The following is a 6,614-nucleotide window of genomic DNA, read 5'->3' on the forward strand; positions in this document are numbered from 1 at the left end:
TGAAACAATAATTCATAAAGAAATATCTTACCAATTGAATTATCAAGTTACCGCCCCAAAAGTTAAGATATGTTTGATTGCATGGAAAATCAATTTCCATGAAATTTTAAATTCATGAAAAAATGGCGGTAACTAAAACTTAATAACTTAGTTAGTAAACAAATGCATCGAAATAAAATTAGAAGTAAAAAAATCCGAAGAAGAAGAAAAATGGGAGAGAGAGAGAGAGAGAGAGAAGATGATGACAGCGGTGTCAGAGAGGATGAGGACGAATGTGATGGTTGTAGTAGTGGTGTTGGAGAAGAAGAATAATAGAAGAGATTAGAGTATTGATTTAGGGATGAAAATTTTATTTTCTCATGAGTATGGTTGGGAGAAAGGTGAAAATTCATTTTTCATGAAAAAATGGAACCAAATATCTGAAAAAAGTGTCATTTTCTATGAAAAATGATTTTTCAACCTATTTTTCATCCCCAATCAAACACACTTAAAAGTATTTTTCACTTGATTTTATGAAAAAAAGTTAAAAGAGAAAGATAGAAATCACACACCATGGTATATTCACTATTTCTTTTTCCAACTTTACATATGGGTCTCTAAAGATAGTATAATTAATTGACTCACCTGTTAGGATCAAAAGAAGAGAGAAAAAAAAAAAATAGAGTAAAAAAAAAGAATGAAACTAAAAACAAAACCCTATTGACCATAACCCAAATAAACACTCAAAAAAGAGAAGATAATAAGAAGAGTCGTGCTGGGGTGACATAAAGGGTGACACAATGACTTGGTGGCGTGCACATACCCGTAGATGCTTTTCCAAGAGATACAAGTAAAAAAGCATATGTGGTTATGCGCGCGCCACCACGTCATTTGTGTCACCCTTGTGCCTCTATTTGTGTCATTCCAGCATTAGTCTAATAAGAAAGACTTTCCATCCCCTATACCATTTCCTCTAGGGGCATCTAACGTTCCTTCCAGGACCTCCATAGTAAAAATAATTTCCCCAACCATTATTATTTCCTCCTCGAATATCATAACAGTTTGGATGATCAGCTAAGAGTCGAAGATTCGAGGCAGGAATCAAACTATTATCCCAATCAACAACTTGCAAATTTCTGAAATAAGATGCTTTTCCAAATCCTTCTCCTGCAAAGTGACCGCTACCCATTTGGGTCGATGTGTGAAACCCCGATGTTCGACTATTAACAATTTCTCCTCCAAATTGTATCATGCTAGCATGGTTCCTTAAGCGACTAAATATGACCGCAGGCCAATATCCAACCAATAGTCCTGATCCGAGTTCGAGCCACCAATGCCCATGCTTTGGATCCTACATAGATAGAATTTTTAAGATTTTTATTATAATAAAAAAAATTCAAGATTACTTAAAGTAACACTAAAGGGTGTATGATTGCAAAGAAAAATCATTGGAAAAAAAAAATTTATCGAGAAAATGAGTCTTAGCCAATGAAATTCCTTTGAAAATGCTTGATCGAGCTTATAAAACATGTCAAAAGAAGAGTTGGTTTGTGTTACGTCCCCAAGTGGTTGAGGGATTAAATTTGATGCATTTCAATAGGTCTAGGCCCTTTGGACTACAAGTTTAGGTTCTTAACAATGTGTACGAGAGCCAACCTAACATCTCAAGTTTGAGTCTCAGAAAAGGCTACTTGGGATGGCTATGGACTACTACGGAAAAAAAACGTTGAGAAAAGCCTTGAGAAGTGCCCAAGGAGTACGGGCTACGGGAAGAAAATCTTGAGAAAAGTCCTGAGAAGGGCCCCGCCTAGAGTGAAAACCGTCGTGCACGTATGCTGTGGAGCGTGGTTGCTTGTTACGTGCCTAAGTGGGTAAAGGTTTAAACTTGATGCATTCTAAGAGGTCTAGGCCTTTGGACTATTGGTCTAGGTTTGGTGGTAGGTTGTTTTCTACCTTATACAAGAACCATTAAATTGCTAAGAGCACTCCAATTCATATGAAATCACCTAAGAGCTAGCACACATCTGAGGGTGCTTCTAAGTAAAAGTTGGTGTGACAATAGAAGCTCTCTTAAATTTCCCTCCCCACCCCTAAACAACATATGCCTCATTAAGTTTTGCTAAAAAAGCCTTGACAAACGCTACTTGGTTACTCCTCAATGATCACAAAACACCACGAGGCACACTAGTTTGACAAATCTTTTATAGACTTTCATATATGAAAAAAAAATGAATAATGATTTTTTGATACCCCCTCTCACATACGCCCCTATCACAGAATCATAGATTATTTGCCTTGGGATACATAAAACCATAAACCATACATTTTTTCTTGTGTATCCCAAGGCAAATGATCATATGGTTCTATGATGGTGGTGTAGGGGGGTGTCGTGACATACACCCCCATCACAGAACTATAGATCATTTACAGAACCGTAAATCTTTTTCTTGTGTATCCTGAGACAAATGATCTACGATTTTGCTATGGGGGGCATATGTTAAAGGGGGACGTCAGATTCTCACGACTCTATAAAATTTCATTTTGATTGCTGATTTCCAGCCATCAGATTTGATTTATTGATCACTCTTCATGGTAGACCAATTTCAAGTTTACGAATAGAAGATCTCAAATCTATGGCTACAAATCACTAATAAGATTGACTAATTATAGAGATTCGTTAAGGTCGGTCAAACATTAGTGTATAGGGGACTTGAGAAATATTCCACGTGGCAACTTTTGGTTCCTGGCCTCATGACATACTTGTACGAAAAAACCAAAAGAAAAGAAAAGAAAAGTCCGAAGTGTCAGCCATCTCTTTGCAGATAACAAGAAGAGAATCTTACATCTTACGAAGAGTAAAGCTAAGATGAGGGCATTCTAGTAATTTAATGTCGAATACCAGTAGAGAAGAAGAACCTTCTAACATGCGCTGTTGTTCAACTAAAAAACGGTCTTAAATCTAACTAAACCGGCGCATGTTAGTTGCTTAGCCAACACTTTTTACTAAGGTTTGACCAAACCCATCTGTAAGATTTACAGAAATGCCATCCTTAGATGTTCAATTTCAAATATGTATTTAATAAATTCTTTAGGTTTAATAAATTTTTAAAAATAGATTACTAAATGCTAAATCACTATATCTCATTGTATATTTACCACAATAATTTAAATTATTAATTATATTTATATGAAAAATACCAAAATTGGTCGACTCAATCGATTATCTCAAATCATTGACACATCATTGAGATGGTCGAGTCACCTTGAAATTTTTGCTTGGATTCTTTCAAAACTTAGATGGCTCGTCGGACTAATCTTGGTTTCCTTCGACATTTAAAAATCATACTTATTTGTGCTCTTAAACCTATTTATATAAATAATTTTTTCATAATTTATTTTATGTTACTTTAAAATTACCTTCCACACCAATAAACTGATGTCAATTGCCTCCCATTGTATGATGATGTCGGGGAGATCGCCGCTCCAATGGCGATCCTATTGTTAGTCTGAATGAATCCCGAGCAGAGCAAATTGTAGCATCCCGTGGTTTGATATGCGTCGGTCTATGAAATCAAAGGTCAGCATTTGTTTTAATTATTATGGTTTCAAGTAGAAAAAAAAATTATGTAATTGTGGAAATTACTCTAGAACTCTAACAAAAATAAGATTAATTATATAATATAAGTTTGTATAGTTTAGAGTTTAAATTAATAATCTATATTATAATTAAATGAAGACAAACTGGGAAAAAAGAGAGGGAAAGAAACATTTAAAATGAACTCTATAGTCAATACTTACAGTCCAATAAGTGAAGAACCTTGGATGGCTGTCCCCATAAAGCTCTGGGCTCACCTGAAGAAAAATAAATGAAAAAATAAAAAAAAACAAAACTTCAATGAAATTGAAAGGTAGTTGAATTGTAATAACTGCTTTAATTAAGGGGAAAATATTTAGATATAATTTTTAATAATTTAAATATACTTTCCTATAAATCAATAAATCTCAAAATTTTAATTTTTAATTAAAATGATAATCATTTCTTTTAACAAATTACCCAAAAATGTTCAAATTAAATTTATTTTTTCAAAAAAAAAAAAAATTCTAAAAAATTGAACTTGCCTGCCAACCAGCTTCAATGGTGTTAAGATCGTTGCCGAAGGATCCAGAGATCACCCATATCTGTGATAAGCTGAATTCGTATAAATTAGTGACTCGCGGTGTCCATACATTCAAGCCAGCTTTTGCTCCATAAAACTGATTTCCCATTACATACCCCACTGCATGCTATATCAATTAAAATGATATAAATATATAAAAAAAATTAAAAAATAATAATTTTGCAAATAAATAAACATGATAAAAAAAGCTTGGTTTAAGGGAATTGGAGGGCACCCATTAATGGAAAAAGCTTAGTTTTTTTTTAATTTTTGAAACAAGTGAGATTATACTTCAGAAACAAACCATGAAAGTTAGTAAAATTGCATAAAAAAAGAATGGAATTAATGTTAGCTCAGTCATGGATGTTCTGAAAAAAAATTTCTAGTGCTTTTTGGAAGTTTTTAAAAATTAAGTAAAAAATAAAAACAGTAGAAATATCCTTTTAAGGAAATAATTTGATGCTAGTAAAGAGACCCACCTACCAAAAGCTGCTTATTTTGTTCAAAAGGGGACTGATAAGACTCTCTCTTCTGTTCTTCGTCTTGTACATTGCTTTGCTCTAAATTTAACAATTTTTGAGGAATTTTTCTCATAAAAATTTATGAATTTTCCTTTGGATCATCTAATATAAACTGATCAATTAACCATAAAAAAATTATTTTTTTTGTAGTTCTTATTGAAATTATTATAAGAAATTAAGAGAAGATTGAAAATCAAAGGCTTATATGTTTTAAGATCAAAACACCATGAAAGAACAGAACTTTGTTTTATGTTATTTTATACTAACCTCATGACCATTGCTCGAAGAATCGCGTCGAATGGGTCTTCTTAGTTTTCTTCCAAATCTTCCTATAGTGCTAGCTCTTAGTATATCTTCTTCTCTTGTTCTTCTAATTGGAATTGTTCCTTCTGGGCACGATTCGCCCGAAACTGTCCATAACTGAAAGTTTTCGGGCGTTGTGTCGGTCGCGTTATAGCCTTTGGGTCTCTCTGGTGGATCCTAAACAAGAAAGAAAAAAAAAATAGAGTTTTAAACAAATTCTTGAACAATTTGTTTTAGCTCCAAAATCAAAAATTCCAAAAACCCAATTCAACTATACCAATGGTTTATGTCCTTGTAATTTAGGATGATCAAAAGCTAGTTGTTTATGAGATAAAACACAATCAATGAGATCACCATCAGGACTCTGTAACAAACAAACAATAAAAACCCAACAAATTAGACCCAAAAACAGAACTAAAGTTCAAATTTTTACAACAAAAAGCACCATAAGAGAGAGAGAGAAAATTGCCTGAATTGTCTTCATAGCAGGTTTGTTAATCTTCCTTAGATGAGCTCTTATTGTAGTCAGCTTCATCAGATCTTCCCTCGGATGGAACGACTGATTGGTCGGGATCTGACGGCTACGGTCGGGTTCCGACATGATGGAAACAGAGGAAACAGGACAAAGAGAAGAAGAAAAAACAAGAAGAAAAGAAAAAAGAGTAGGAATGATTGGGGAGATGTTGTAAGAGCTAGAAGCCATGTTTAAGGAATTGTAGTGTGTTGTTGTTTGTTCTGGTAAAACTGTTTCATGTGTTTGTGTACATTGGTGTTGTCTTCTTCTGTGATCAAGAGAACACCATATATTCCTAGTTTTTGTCCAATTATTTGAACATTTCTCCAACCAAATCCACCTAAAAGAAATAACTATTAAGAGAAAACCCAATTGTATCTCTCACCATCTTCACAGCTTGAACTCACTCTCTCTCTCTCTCTCATAAGTATTGTGGGGATATTGTGGGGATTTTAAAGTTTTCCCGTGTGGGTCTGTAGAAGGAAACTAATGGGCTGTAATATAAAGCAACTATCTAATCTTACCATTGTTTTAAACCTCATCTGAGTCGACTCAGAACTTAGCCGAGTCCACTTTGATCTCTCTCTCTCTCTCTCCTTCGACCCTCTGATGTGGGCATGAATAAGTAAACAAATGGATTGTAATATAAAGAAACTCTCTAATCCAAGGCTGTGTTTGGTAACATTTCTAGAACTGATTTTTGTTTTTTGATTTCTAATTCAGAATTTCTAGATTCATTTAAGAATAATTTACCAAAATGGTAGAGTTTTCGAAATTATTTACCAAAATGGTACACTATAGCAAATAATTCCGAAAACGATAAATTTATCATTTTCGGAATTAATTTTATTTATCAAAACGGTAAAAATAGTAAAATATATATATTTTTATACCGAAAATACCCTTTTTTTATTTTACATATGTATTTACAATTTTAACCTTAAAAAAATGAAAATCCAACTAAAAAGATTCACTCTCTTTCGGTAATCCAACAATCATATGTATTTACAATTTTTTTACCGAAATCAATTTTATTATCGTAATTTCAATCAAAAAATAAAAAAGGGTATTTTCGGTAAAAAAAAATACATTTGACTGTTTTTTTTTTAGTAAAAAAAATTAATTCCGAAAACGATAAAT

General features: G+C 33.1%; 1 pseudogene across 1 annotated transcript; it reads right to left on the bottom strand.

Annotated features, from left to right (window-relative positions):
• Positions 1–537: 537 nt before the first annotated feature.
• LOC147394805 (protein neprosin-like) lies at positions 538–6,021 on the bottom strand (annotated as a pseudogene). The gene is made up of 7 exons (XR_015181560.1): positions 5,430–6,021; positions 5,238–5,324; positions 4,925–5,137; positions 4,099–4,263; positions 3,778–3,831; positions 3,397–3,542; positions 538–1,330 (listed from the first exon to the last, which is right to left on the bottom strand). The product of XR_015181560.1 is annotated as a protein neprosin-like (transcript).
• Positions 6,022–6,614: the final 593 nt, after the last annotated feature.

The sequence above is a fragment of the Akebia trifoliata genome, chromosome 9 (assembly GCF_017979445.1).
Source record: "Akebia trifoliata isolate Shusen 1 chromosome 9, ASM1797944v1, whole genome shotgun sequence".
Taxonomy (NCBI): domain Eukaryota; kingdom Viridiplantae; phylum Streptophyta; class Magnoliopsida; order Ranunculales; family Lardizabalaceae; genus Akebia; species Akebia trifoliata.